Raw genomic sequence first — 15,729 nt, forward strand, 5'->3', positions numbered from 1 at the left:
CAAATTGTAAAAATTCGTTTCGTTTTTTAGTTGCTCCTGAATGGTTCAATATCGCTTCGTTATCAAAAAAAATAATGAATTAATAACGAATTACGAAATTAACGAACGAAACCGCCCAGCCCTACAAAAAATATTCTGATACCACCTATGGGATGTAGGCCCATCTTTCCTTAGAAATGTGAAATGTTTTAAAGGCATATTATTTGAAATCAAACTTTTGTGTGGACACAGATGAGAACCAGATGTTGTTCCAGATGTTGATAGCAAATCCCAGCAGCCAGTACCTCCTATAGTAAAGCATGCTGGAAGTTGCATTTTAAAACACACAGATTTTGAAGAGTTTCTCACAATAAGAAGAGATTTCTCAAATTCCCAATGTTTTCATTCAAGAAGAAAATGAATGAAAAAGTACTTCTTCAGGAGAAAAGATATTACTGATTACTGTTTTCACTCTGACTGTGTGTAAATATAGATTCTATGACATCTCATAGGAAGGTCAAAAACATTGGGGTACAAAGAAGGGTCTCCAAGCAAGCAACGCAAACACAAAGCAGAGGAATACCAAACTTCAGACCATTTTTCAAAAAGTGTTAAGAGCACCATAAGTAATGCTGTGAGAAACATGGATAATACAAAACAACAAAAGCCTATAAATGATACAACAAGAGCAACTACATAAGTGTTTCAACAGCCAAGTCTTAAGAAACCAGTATACAATACAGCCAGATAACAACTGTATAATAAGTGCAGCTTTAATGCTATTAAGCAGCACTAAAACCAGATATAGAATCCCACAATTGAAACTAAAGCTGCATAAATATCAAAGTCTAGTCAATTATCCTTGTGAGTTGATATTTATGTGGCTGTAGCTTCAATTGGCTTATACTAATATTTATTGTCACACACAGAGAGACACCAGCCATACACTGCTAAAGGTTCCTCTCCACTTTTTTAAGTCCCAGAGGAAGCAACAATGTTTTGTTATGTTATTTTTTTAAAAGACCTTGTTGGACTGTGGGTTACAAGATATTAATTCATGTACACATATGATAATGGTAGTATTTCAGTTTCATTGGACCATCTACATGTATCCTTCACCTCAAAGAAAGATTGAATCAGCTCCATGGCGGCTGCATGATGCATGCAGTTTTTTTGTCGTGTCAGGAGCGACTTGAGAAACTGCAAGTCGCTTCTGGTGTGAGAGAATTGGCCATATATCTTGCTGTAAGAATTCGTTGTGCATACCATATAAGATAAATAATTTTTGGTTTAGAGAACTGTATGCTGTATAACTTGTACTAGATTCCATACGTTGAATACGTTGTATCCATAATTGAATGTTTGGTCTTAGGGACCTTTTGCCTTTTAGAATTGGCCAACTGCAAGGACGTTGCCCAGGGGACGCCTGGATGATTTTATGTTTTTTTATCATCCTTGTGGGAGGCTTCTCTCATGTCCCCGCATGAAGAGCTGGAGCTGATAGAGGGAGCTCATCCACCTCTCCCTGGATTCGAACCTGCGACCTGTCGGTCTTAAGTCCTGCCGGCACAGGGGTTTAACCCACTGTGCCACCGGGGGCTCCATCATGTTGATGCAGTTGATTCAGGTTAACATGAGTTAAGAACAGTCTATGTGAACTTTTATATGTTTTACAAGAACTACTAAACATTCTCTATGATTGCCTGCTTTTCAGCTTCTGCCTTGCCAATTTGAATACTTTGTAATATTATCTCTCACATTTCCAAACAGAAAGTTGTCAATGATGGAGTGTGATAGTCTTCTCACTCCCCAAGCTCTTTCCTTCTGAGTTCCACCCTGTGGGTCCCCAGGTGTTTTGGTCTCCAACTCCCAGAAATCCCAGCTAGTTTACCAACTGTTAGGATTTCTGGGAGTTGAAGGTCAAGACATCTGGGGACCCACAGGTTGAGAACCACTGCTTTAGATAGAAAGAAACCATAACCATGCGCCAGCTGCGCCCGTACCTTGGGAAGTCTGACTTGGCCACAGTGGTCCACGCTTTGGTTACATCCCGTTTAGATTACTGCAACGCTCTCTATGTGGGGTTGCCTCTGAAGACTGCCCGGAAGCTTCAATTAGTCCAACGTGCGGCAGCCAGACTACTAACAAGAGTGGGATATAGGGAGCATACTACTCCTCTGTTGCGCCAGCTCCACTGGCTGCCAGTCAGCTTCCGAGCACAATTCAAAGTGCTGGTCTTAACCTATAAAGCCCTAAATGACTCTGGCCCAATTTACCTGTCCGAACGTATCCTCCCCTATGAACCATCAAGATTGCTAAGATCGTCTGGGGGGGCCCTGCTCTCGGTCCCACCGGCCTCACAAGCGCATCTGGTGGGGACGAGGGACAGGGCCTTCTCGGTGGTGGCCCCTCGAGTCTGGAACTCCCTTCCACTGGAGATCAGAACTGCCCCTTCTCTCTTGATGTTCAGAAGACAGGTGAAAACTTGGCTCTGGAAATTGGCATTCAACGAATGAGCCACGATCCCATGATATGGGTGGATGATGACAAACAATGACTTTTTGATGACGACTGACCATTGTAATTATATGACTGTATTTTGCTATTTTAATGTTTTAATGTTTTAGTGTGATTTAGAATATGATGTTTTTAATGACTGTCTGTAATACTGATGTTGGAAACCGGCCCGAGTCCCTCAATGGAGGCGAGAAGACCGGTATACAAAACTGCTAAATAAATAAATAAATAAATAAATAACTGTGCTCACTTGCTTTCTGTTTTCCCTTTCTAGCTGGAACAGTTGAGTCCCATCAGTTTCATTTGAGAATATTCATGCGGAGTTTGTTCTTGTGCAAAAGTCCTTATCACTGGCACAGTTGAAACTATAGTACTACTTTAGCATTTGTCAGATGATTAAAGGAGAAATGTACATCCCAGGACTTGTTTGAGACAGTTTACTACAAAAATAATAATAACGCATGTCAGAGGCTCCCAAGATTTAAATAAAGCAAACCAAAAATACTTTAAAGATTCAAACTTGATTTTTTTTCCTTTTCACAGTGTTCATTATTGTTAATTTCCAGGATCCTGAATTAGGGAGTCTGGAGAGGAAGAAGCTACACCCAAGACCTCTGTTCATTTGCCAGTTGACTTCGTAAAGTATCTAATTAAGCATTTAAAGATGTGTGCAAATAAAAAAAAACCCATGTCAAGTTTTGAAATCAGAGGAGATAAAGACAAGATTCTTGCATCCCCCACCCCTTCTTCTCAACCTGCTACGGTAATTAGCCCATTTGGCTCCACCGAGTGCTGCCATTCTGTGAGTGAAAGGAGACTGAAATAAGATAACGTTTTAGAGAAACAGCCTTTGAAACACACCACAATGAAAAACTCCCCTTTCTCTTGTGTGCTACATAAAGAAAGCCATCCGATCCCACACTGGTCAAGGGATCTGTGGAAGCATGATCAATGATGACTTTGGAATTTTGGGCAAAGCTACTACCTAATTTGGCTTTTCTTGTGCTCTAACATGGTTTTGCTTTCCTTTCTTCTTTTGCTTCTTTTGTGACCGTTAATGTTATAATTTTCTTCTGTGACTGCACTTACCATCTAAGCCCTACTCATTTTGTGTGTGTGTAGCTCCTTAGGAATGACACATGGATTTAGGATAATGTCCCGCTGTTAAGCTTATAGTATTGCTGGTGCTTTTCCAATGGAAAATGAAGGAATGCATCACCTATGAAAGTGGAATGGGCCAGGACTGTTTACTGACAATGTGTGATATTTGTTTGATATCTGATTGTATGTGCTGTGTTTAATAATGTTTAATGGTTTAACAGGGGAGGGTCAATTTTGATGCTTTATACTGTTTTTATTGATGGCATTGAATTGCTGCCAACACTTTGAAACACCCTGAGTCTCCTTCAGGGTTGAGAAGGGCGGTACACAAATACCGCAAATAAATGCATAATAAATAATATTATTAAGGAAAGTATATGCATCAACAATTTGGAAATTCCTGTACTCTCAACAGTTTCAGAAAAGCAAAAATCTTCAAGAGAATAATTGTGGCTTTTCTCCTGGGCTTTAAAAATCTATATAAATAAAAATGTAATGTTTGTTTGTGGGATTAACGTAACTCAAAAATCACTGGACAAATTGAGCTGCAATGCCCAGTGTGGAACACATCCCACCATGCTAAAACAGTGGATGTGGCTCTTAATGAGACATGTCGCATTATCACGGGGCATCTGTGTCCTACACCACTGGAGAAATTACACTGTTTAGCCAGCATTGCACCACCTGACATCTGCCGGGGAGTAGCAGCCAATAGTGAAAGGACCAAGGCAGTGACATCTCCAGCTCATCCCCTGTTTGGGTATCACCCAGCACGTCAACAACTTAAATCAAGAAATAGTTTTCTAAGATCTACAGAGACACTCGCTGGAACACCTCAGCAAGCGAGAATCCAAAAGTGGCAGGCTCAAACCCAAAACCTCAATCAATGGCTGATACCAAATGAGAGACTCCCCCCTGGGCACACAGAAAACTGGGCAACTTGGAAGGTACTGAACAGACTGTGCTCTGGCACCACAAGATGCAGAGCCAACCTCAAGAAATGGGGCTACAAAGTGGAATCCATGACATGTGAATTTGGAGAAGAGCAAACCAGAGACCACCTGCAATGCAACCTGAGCCCTGCCACATGCACAATGGAGGACCTTCTTGCACCAACACCAGTGGCACTCTTAAGTGGCCAGCTACTGGTCAAAGGACATTTAATAGAATACCAAGCCTGCAAACTTTGCATTTTGTTTGTTTCTTTTTAATGCAATACAACTGTTTTGGTTATCTCCTGACACAATAAATAAATAAATAAATACTGGTCGAATTGACACCAAATTTGGACACAATACATGTATCAGACCAACAAGTGACCACCACTCATAAAAACACTGAAAAACACAGAAGAGACTTTTAAAAAGCCAAAAAATAAAAATACATTACAATGCATTCATAAAACCACACACACTCTCTCTCTCACACACATATATATGCAAACACACATATATACACATATACATAAACATATGCACACACATACACACACAAAACACATATACACAGACTGGGCCACAGCAACGCGTGGCAGGGGATGGCTAGTATTACATATTTGAATGAAACAAATATTACGAAGGAGGCTTCAAATGTTGAAAAAGCAGAGAAACGTTCTATATTCTTTCAGTTTTTACAGATGAAAATGAAACCCTTAAAATTTTCAGGGCAAGCAATCACAACTTAAAATCTAAGATATTATCATATATATTTTTCAAAAAGCAAAGCAGCAGCAATTTGTTACTTTTCATGGAGCTCATTATTAACGTCAGATTATTTTATAATTATTTTGAACCATTTAACTATAACAATTATTTGTTGCTGTCATGCTCTGAAATCCCAGTAAGTGAAGTGTTAAAAATGGCATCACTGTCTTTAATATGCAGCTTCCAACGTTTGCATATGTTCACACTAAACATTTCTTTCTCAAGTGTCCACACTGTTGTTATCACACAACACCATGTCCCACTCTACTTGGATGAAGACAGCATCCATATTAGTGATATATACAAGTTTAATTGGCAGTCCAGTAACATTTAAATATTCTCCAATCCTAGCACTATGCTGCCGATAAGAATAGGCTAGGGGTCCTTCCATATTGGCACAAAATGTGTCTGGAACTGGCATAAGAATACATCCCGAATAGATTACTGCAATGCACTCTACGTGGGGTTGCCTTTGAAGACTGTTCGGAAACTTCAATTAGTCCAGCAGGAGGCAGTCAGACTGCTCACCAGAGCGTCATACAGGGAGCATACCACCCCCCTGTTATGTCAGCTCCATTGGCTGCCAATCAAGTTCCGAGCACAACTCAAAGTGCTGGTTTTGACCTACAAAACCCTATATGGTTCCGGCCCAGCGTATCTGTCTGAACGCATCTCCCTTTACGTCCCATCTCAGAGTCTGAGATCCTCTGGGGAGGCCCTGCTCTCAGCCCCGCCTCTGACACAAGTGAGATTGGTGGGGATGAGGAGCAGGGCCTTCTTAGTGGTGGCCCCTCACCTATGGAATTCACTCCCCGGGGAAATTAGATCAGCAACATCCCTCCTTTCCTTCAGAAAGAAATTAAAAACATGGATGTGGGACCAGGCGTTTGGGCAATCTGGCAGATGAATAAAGGACTGTGACGACGGATAGGAATTGGACAAGGTGGAACGAAATATGGACTCTGAGTTGGCGAACGCTGTGTCTGAGATTGGCCATTGATTGTGAGATATATAGTTGTTTTAATTGTTTTAATTGTTGACCATTTAATTGCTGGTTTTATATGTTATTGTATTTGTGTAGGCACCAAGATGTGCCTTTTTGTAAGCCGCCCTGAAGTCCCCCCTCGGGGGTTGAGAAGGGCGGGGTAGAAGTATACGAAATAATGATGATGATAATAATAATAATAATAATAATAATTCTGGTTTCAAGCCAGGTGGTGTCTATACTAGGCAGTCCTAAACTGATCAGACGGCCTGTTTGATGGGAGACCATTTAAACAGGCCAGCTGGTCCAACGTCCATAGATTTTACACCCTCTCTGCACCCCTATTCTCCACCGCTTCATTAAAAAAATACTACAAAAATTGTCGTTTATCATTGCTGAGGGGTCTGTACTTCCTGATTCTGTATCATGCAGGATGCAACAAATCCTGGAAGCAATAAGCCCCATCCCCTCCTCCAAAGCTCTGTTGCTTCCTGCATGGTGCAAAACCAGGAAGTAAGGACCTGGCAACAATGTTAAAGTCTCATTAAGAGCCACATCCACTGTTTTAGTGTGGTGAGATGTGTTCCACACTGGGCATGCATACTCAGCAGCAGAGTAGCACAGCGCAAGGGCAGATGTCTTCACTGTATCTGGTTGTGATCCCCAGGTTGTGCCAGTCAGCTTTCGTATGATATTGTTTCTAGCACCCACTTTTTGCTTGATGTTCAGGCAGTACTTCTTGTGGGTAAGAGCACGGTCCAGAGTGACTCCCAGGTATTTGGGTGCGCTGCAATTCTCCAGTGGGGTTCCTTCCCAGGTGATCTTCAGAGCTCGGGATGCTTGTCAGTTCTTAAGGTGAAAGGCACATGTCTGTGTTTTAGATGGGATGGGAATCAGCTGGTTTTCCCTGTAATAGGCAGTAAGAGCACCTAGAGCTTCAGAAAGCTTCTGTTCTACCATCCGAAAGCTCCCTGCTTGAACAGTAATGGCACGCATTATCACAGGGTGTCTGCGCCCTACACCACTGGAGAAATTACACTGCTTAGCCGGTATTGCACCGCCTGACATCCGCCGGGAAGTAGCAGCCAATAGTGAAAGGACCAAGGCAGTGACATCTCCAGCTCATCCCCTGTTTGGGTATCAGCCAGCACGTCAATGACTTAAATCTAGAAATAGTTTTCTAATATCTACAGAGACACTCGCTGGAACACCTCAGCAAGCGAGAGTCCAAAAGTGGCAGGCTCAAACCCAGAACCTCAACCAATGGCTGATACCAAATGAGAGACTCCCCCCTGGGCACACAGAGGACTGGGTGACTTGGAAGGCGCTGAACAGACTGCGCTCTGGCACCACGAGATGCAGAGCCAACCTTCAGAAATGGGGCCACAAAGTGGAATCCACAACATGTGAGTGTGGAGAAGAGCAAACCACTGACTACCTGCTGCAATGCAACCTGAGCCCTGCCACATGCACAATGGAGGACCTTCTTGCAGCAACACCAGAAGCACTCCAAGTGGCCAGATACTGGTCAAATGACATTTAATCAACTACCAAACTCACAATTTTTGTATTTTGTATTTTTGTATTTTGTCTGTTTGTTTGCTTTGTTTCTGTTAGAAATGTAATATAATTGACTGTTAATGTATGATTTTCCTGTAAATTTTTTTTTGGGGGGGGGGGGGGAGTTGGGGTTCCTGAGGGGCAGGAAGACATTGTCATCTCACTTGCCCAGGCTGCCTAGGGAACACAGGATGGTTGTGGATACATTATTTTCATTCCCACATAGGAGTCTGAGATGGCAATCTCCACTGCAAAAAACCCGGAAAAACACCAAATGATTCAGACCTTTCCCAGCATTTTTTAAAATCTGGGGTCAAGGCAGACTAATTTGTTTACTTCAGGTTAAATTGCATTACCCTCTGCGGTCATGTGAACAGATGAGGCTAATATGCTTCCTACACTGTATTGTAGGAATCACAGCGTAGATATAGCCAGTATTTATTCACTCCTATCCCCTTTTCTGCCACAATGTATAATTTCAGCTGTTACTGATAATCTGGATGATAGAACTACATGTACAGTCCTGGCAAAAGGGGATTTTTCAGTGGTGGGAACCCAATATTCAGAATCCTTTTGCTGCTTGTACATGCCACTGGAACAGAGTCTGAAATAATTGTGGATTGCGAAAAATATGCGTAACAAAAAAAAAAACCCTATTACACACATTGTGTATACACCAACTCATTTACACCAAAGGTCCCCAAACTAAGGCACATGGTACAGATGTGGCTCCTTAAGGTCATTTACCTGGCCCGTGCCCTAAACTTTAGATGTAGCTTTGTACTAAGTCTGAAATGACTTTAAGGATGCCTGGCTTGAGAGCAGTACGTGTGAAAATGATCTTGGAGTCCTCGTGGACAACAAGTTAAACATGAGCCAACAATGTGATGTGGCGGCAAAAAAAGCCAATGGGATTTTGGCCTGCATCAATAGGAGCATAGTGTCTAGATCTAGGGAAGTAATGCTACCCCTCTATTCTGCTTTGGTTAGACCACATCTGGAATATTGTGTCCAATTCTGGGCATCACAATTCAAGAGAGATATTGACAAGCTGGAATGTGTCCAGAGGAGGGCGACTAAAATGATCAAGGGTCTGGAGAACAAGCCCTATGAGGAGCGGCTTAAGGAGCTGGGCATGTTTAGCCTGAAGAAGAGAAGGCTGAGAGGGGATATGATAGCCATGTATAAATATGTGAGAGGAAGCCACAGGGAGGAGGGAGCAAGCTTGTTTTCTGCTTCCTTGGAGACTAGGACGCGGAACAATGGCTTCAAACTACAAGAGAGGAGATTCCATCTGAACATAAGGAAGAACTTCCCGACTGTGAGAGCCATTCAGCAGTGGAACTCTCTGCCCCGGAGTGTGGTGGAGGCTCCTTCTTTGGAAGCTTTTAAACAGAGGCTGGATGGCCATCTGTCAGGGGTGATTTGAATGCAATATTCCTGCTTCTTGGCAGAATGGGGTTGGACTGGATGGCCCATGAGGTCTCTTCCAACTCTTTGATTCTATGATTCTAACAACAACAACAACAACAACAACAACAGCAACAATTTACTTGACTATCCCATCAGCCAAAAGCAGGCCTGCGCTTCCCATTGAAATACCGATAAATTTATGTTGGTTGAAATAGTTCTTAATTTTAAACATTGAATTGTTCTTTCATGTCTTTTTGCACTTCAAATAAATATGTGCAATGTGCATAGAAATTCATTCAAGTTGTTTTCAAACGATAGTCTGGTCCCCCAGCAGTCTCAGTGACTGTGAACTGGCCCTCTCCTTAAAAAGTTTGAAGACCCCAGATTTATATTCATATTATCAGCTGCAACCTCTCCCAATTTGCCTTTTTCATTTAGTTTGGGACCCATCAGCATGTGGAAAAAGTGAGTTTCAATGGACTAGAATGAAAATTAAAGGAGAAGAGAATGTATCTTGTATCCATCATAGGATTCATCCTACTTTGACCGCTTGGATTCAAAGCTTTGTCATAGAAAGAGGCCTGAAGGAAGAAAAGCCTTTTGTTGTGAATAAAACTTCCAGCTTTAAAAGATTCCCCATGAAACATAACACGCCCCCATTCTGTATTCCTCCTTGGATACAGCAGGAGGCCGACAGTATGACAGCTGATCCCCCAGACTTCCCACTGTACCAGCCAGACTAGGATCCTGGATAAACCACTATAAAGGTAGCAGTGAGAAGTCTGCCATCCCTGAGCTGCATGCAGATGAAAGTGAATAATGCAACATGCACCATGCAGCCATGTCCTATCCATACTGATTGCATCGGCACAACAAATGCGTATCCTGGGCACCCAGACATCAACAGAATCAATTAGACTCTTCTGAGAAACAGAAAACAAAGGCTCACATCTGAAAAGCTGAAATTGCCAAACTAGTGAAAAGAAATCAGAAGTCAGATGTTTTAAAAATCTAATAGGGAATAGAGTTTGACTAGCTGCTACAAGTTAGTACTTATCCCCTCGATGACTGGATAGGGGAATTTATCTGTCTTGCCTCTTTTCTTGCATCCCATTCTCACAAATTAGTGCAAAAACATAATTACTAGCCTATAGCTCTGGTATTGGCTTGCATACCGAGCAGAAAGTGCCATTCTATTGGCGAACCTACTGGTAGCCACAGCAGAGCAAGAGATGGGAAGAGGCCCTTCTTTTCTTACTTTTCAATAGAACTTAAGTTGTTGTGGAAATATAGGGCTGCAGTTCTACATGACTCAGCACAGTATAGTAGTTTCACATGCAGAAGTATGCTATTTTGAACTATTCAGCACCAGACTAACATTACCTTGTATATACCTTTGCAGAAGCATACAAGAAGCTCGGCCTGTCATTGAACATCGAAAAAACCAAAGTGCTGTTCCAGCAGACACCAGCCAACCCCTCTCCAGCGATACAGCTTAATGGTGTAACATTAGAAAATGTTGATCATTTCCGCTACCTTGGCAACCACCTCTCCACCAAAGTCAACATTGACACCGAAATACAACACCGCCTGAGCTCTGCGAGCACATCATGTTTCCGAATGAAGCAGAGAGTGTTTGAGGACCGGGACATCCGTAGGGATACCAAGGTGTTTGTTTATAGTGCTATTGTCCTCCCAACCCTGCTATATGCCTGTGAGACGTGGACTGTCTACAGATGTCACATGCAACTCCTGGAATGATTCCATCAGCGCTGCCTCCGGAAAATCCTGCAAATCTCTTGGGAAGACAGGCGGACAAATGTCAGCGTGCTGGAAAAAGCAAAGACCACCAGCACTGAAGCGATGCTCCTCCGCCATCAACTCCGCTGGACTGACCACGTTGTCTGGATGCCCGACCACCATCTCCCAAAGCAGTTGCTCTACTCCGAACTCAAGAATGGAAAATGGAATGTTGGTGGACAGGAAAAGAGATTTAAAGATGGGCTCAAAGCCAACCTTAAAAACTCTGGCATAGACACTGAGAACTGGGAAGCCCTGGCCCTTGACCACTCCAGCTGGAGGTCAACTGTGACCAGCAGTGCTGCAGAATTTGAAGAGGCACGAATGGAGGGCGAAAGGGAGAAGTGTGCCAAAGAGGAAGGTGCATCAAGCCAACCCCGACCGAGACCGCCTTCCACCTGGAAACCAATGCCCTCACTGCGGAAGAAGAGGCAGAGCAAGAATAGGGCTCCACAGCCACATACGAACCCACAAGAATATTGGAAGACAATTCTCCTCGGAAAACGAGGGATCGCCTAAGTAAGTAAGGTAAGTAGTTTTACATGCAGAAGTATGCTATTTTGAACTATTCAGCAACAAACTAACATTACCTTGTATATAAGAATACAAGCTTGGTAGATGTAGTGAATGCTGTGGATTTAACCTATCTTGATTCAGTAAAGCCTTTGACAAGGACCCCCATGACATTCTCAGAATGAAACTAGTAAAGCATGGGCTAAAGAATGCAACTGTTCAGTAGATTGGGAATTGGTTAACTATCCAAAGCTAAATGCTGCTTAACATTGATCATTTCTCTTCGTCCGGGAGAGAAATGATTAGGGTGCCACAGGGTTCTGTCCTTGACCCAGTGCTATTAAACAAATGTATCAATTATTTGGATAATGGAATAGAGGGCATGCTTATCAAATTTGCAGATGACACCAAATTTGGAGGAATAGCTACTAATACCCTAGAGAGTAGGATCAGAACGTCAGATTAGACAGCTGGGCCAAAACTAATAAAATGAACCAGAAAAAATGTATAGTACTACACTTATGCAGAAAAAAATGAAATGCACAAATCTAAGATGTGTGACACCTGGTATAAAAACAGTAGATTTGATCCACCTGACTGGGATCTTAGTAAACCATCAACTGGACATGAGGCAACATTATAATTCTGTTGTTGTTCTTTCGTTCAGTCGTCTCCGACTCTTCGTGACCTCATGGATCAGCCCACGCCAGAGCTCCCTGTCGGCCGTCACCACCCCCAGCTCCTTCAAGGTCAGTCCAGTCACTTCAAGGATGCCATCCATCCATCTTGCCCTTGGTCGGCCCCTCTTCCTTTTACCTTCCACTTTCCCCAGCATAATTGTCTTCTCTAGGCTTTGCTGTCTCCTCATGATGTGGCCAAAGTACTTCAACTTTGTCTCTAGTATCCTTCCCTCCAATGAGCAGCTGGGCTTTATTTCCTGGAGGATGGACTGGTTGGATGTTCTCGCAGTCCAAGGCACTCTCAGAACTTTCCTCCAACACCACAGTTCAAAAGCATCTATCTTCCTTCGCTCAACCTTCCCTAAGGTCCAGTTCTCACATCCGTAGGTGACTACAGGGAATACCATGGCTTTGACTATGCGGATCTTTGTTGCCAGTGTGATGTCTCTACTCTTTACTATTTTATCGAGACTGGACATTGCTCTCCTCCCAAGAAGTAAGCGTCTTCTGATTTCCTGGCCACAGTCTGCATTATGATTCTAGACTTCATCAATATCAATAAGTGTATATTATACAGATCAATGCAAATAATAAACACATTTTATTCTATTTTGGTCTGACCTCACCTGGAATACTGTGTCCAGTTCTGGGCATGACAATTCAAAAAGGATATTGACATGCTGGAATGTCTCAAGAGAAGATATGTGGTGCTGCACACTTTAAAGCCCTGGTGTGGAAATGTCATTAGAGATTTACAATCCTGACAGGATTCTTAATCCTGAGAGGAATAAGGTAGTAAGACACATGGAGGGGTGGAAGATGCTGGATCCTACCAGTTTGCAGAAAAAGAAGAAGGACTTTGAGCAGTTATAAGGAAACGTCAGGTGAGAATGCTTTTAGAACATGGCCATATAGCCCAAAAAACCTACAACAACCCAGTGATTCCAGCCATGGAAGCTTTTGACAATACAGTTATAAGGAATACTTCCTGGGTCATCTGTTGGGGGGGGGGGGGCTGTTGGGCTGACGTGGCATGGATTTTTGGCCATGGAAACTTAAGAAAAGAGGGGAAGTGAAAATGAGAATGAGACTAAGCCTTCCTTTTCTTTTACATCTGCTACATTTTTCTGGACCACAAGAAATCCTTTGGCAAAATGCAAGCAGCCCATGGGCCATATGTTGTGCACATTATCTGGCATCATAAAGATGCACAATGTATTTGATTCTTCATGAAGTACTGTGTCATTTGTATTATACATTTTTGTGGTGTTTGTATTTTCCCAGTTCACAGGCATCTTTAAACAACAGTGACATTCGTAACGCATAGTATTCATTATTATGTGGCTGTAATTGATATTTTAAAACTTGTTTATTTTATTGACTTTTATTTCAGGAGAACAAGCCCTATGAGGAGCGGCTTAAGGAGCTGGGCATGTTTAGCCTGAAGAAGAGAAGGCTGAGAGGAGATATGATAGCCATGTATAAATATGTGACAGGAAGCCACAGGGAGGAGGGAGCAAGCTTGTTTTCTGCTTCATTGGAGACTAGGATGCGGAACAATGGGTTCAAACTACAAGAGAGGAGATTCCATCTGAACACGAGGAAGAACTTCCTGACTGTGAGAGCCGTTCAGCAGTGGAACTCACTGCCCCGGAGTGTGGTGGAGGCTCCTTCTTTAGAAGCTTTTAAACAGAGGCTGGATGGACATCTGTCAGGGGTGATTTGAATGCAATATTCCTGCTTCTTGGCAGGGGGTTGGACTGGATGGCCCATGAGGTCTCTTCCAACTCTTTGATTCTATGATTCTATGATTCTATCTGGGAAAATCTGAGTCTGATCTCAGCCACAGGCTGAAACATGTAACCGGATGTGGGCCACAGCCTAAGAAGGAGAGATATAAAATTCTGAGGCAATGATGCCATTACACACCTAGTCCTTTGCATGATTTGCCTATGGCTAAACAGAACAATGAAAATCTGCAATGAAATATATACTTGCCAATAGAGAGGTCAAATAATAGGAATATCTGCTGTACACGCCTTGCAAATTTCCCTCAGGTGATGCTTTTTTTCAGTGGAAAAGTGCTGTGGCCAGTTTCCCACTTGCATTGAATGGTACACTAGAAAATATTCTCAGATGAAATTTCACATTTTGTCTAATTATCTAAAATAACCTATATTGAGGTTTTTGGGGTATTTTATTTAAAAAATAATAATGAACTTAGATTATGTTAAGGTGAGTTCATCATGTTACTTACCGGCATGTACAATTCTAAAACTAGATGGGGAAAGTAGGGGGTTAATATAAGATTTAATGACTATACAATAATGATCGGTATGAATTACTAACTAAATCAATCTGCACAGTTTAAAAGAATCATTTGTAGTTGCCAAAGGCTGCTTCTTTTCTCCAAGGCAACATACACCCTTTCCAACGGAAAATTATACGGTTTGCTAATTGCTCGAGTGTAAAGAAGGGTCACTGTGCAATTTCCTTTTACTATAATTTGAAATCCCACAAATATAACTTGTCATCATCCCTGAGGAATTTGTGGTTTTGGCAAAACCTGAGTAGGTGAAGTTGTCAAAAAAAAAATCCTGATGGAATGGTTACAGTTTTCTGCTCTCATAAGCTAGGCATAGTTAAGTCTTGTTCACAAAAATGGAACAGTCCTCCAAAAATGTTGATTATTCTCCAAATTCCAATTCAAAACATACCTCCTCCCCAAAGTCTTTGGCTTAACCCCTTAGTCTTCATTCTTATTTCAAATATATCTCAACACACAAAACCATGTCTGTACATAGCGTGCTCATTATTATTTTTTCTCTTCTGGCCTTTCTTTTCCAACATCATAACTGATATACGTCAAGAGCCGTGTGTTTATCCAAAATACATTCCCAACTAGGCTGTGCTTAGCTGAAACCATGGATATGACTGAATGCCAATAAATTACCGACTTATGATACTAATATGCCATAGAGATGTGTTGAAGGAACTGTAGAGTCCTATAAAGGTTTCTTCTCTAGACATTTTCTACGTCCTTAAAGCAATTTCCAGGGGAAGCATAATATAGAATCAGCTGGAGGAAATTCCTAGAGAAACCAAGTAGGTGAAACTTCAGATACAGGTTCCGCTCTTAGGGGTGTCTTCCTATACTTTTAAGCTCCTTGGTAGAGAGAGAGTTGGCTTTTTGCCTAAATTACTATCACTCATTCCTTTTTCTCCTGCTATTGGGCAACCCTTCCCCATCAATTGATGTTCTTGTATGCAGTTTTTTAAATATGAGATCACTGGCACTATCTGTCCAATAGCTTAATTCATTCACAATCATTGCCTCTGACAACTAGGGTTGCTAGACTGAAATTTGTACCTTTAATGGTTATTTGAGGAAATAGATTTCATCAAGTGTTGGTATGGACTTTTCTGGATGCAAATTTCTTGCAGAGAGAGCTCTCCCTTTTTTCAGATTTCCTGTGTC

This window comes from Anolis sagrei, chromosome 4 (assembly GCF_037176765.1).
Source record: "Anolis sagrei isolate rAnoSag1 chromosome 4, rAnoSag1.mat, whole genome shotgun sequence".
Lineage (NCBI taxonomy): Eukaryota > Metazoa > Chordata > Lepidosauria > Squamata > Dactyloidae > Anolis > Anolis sagrei.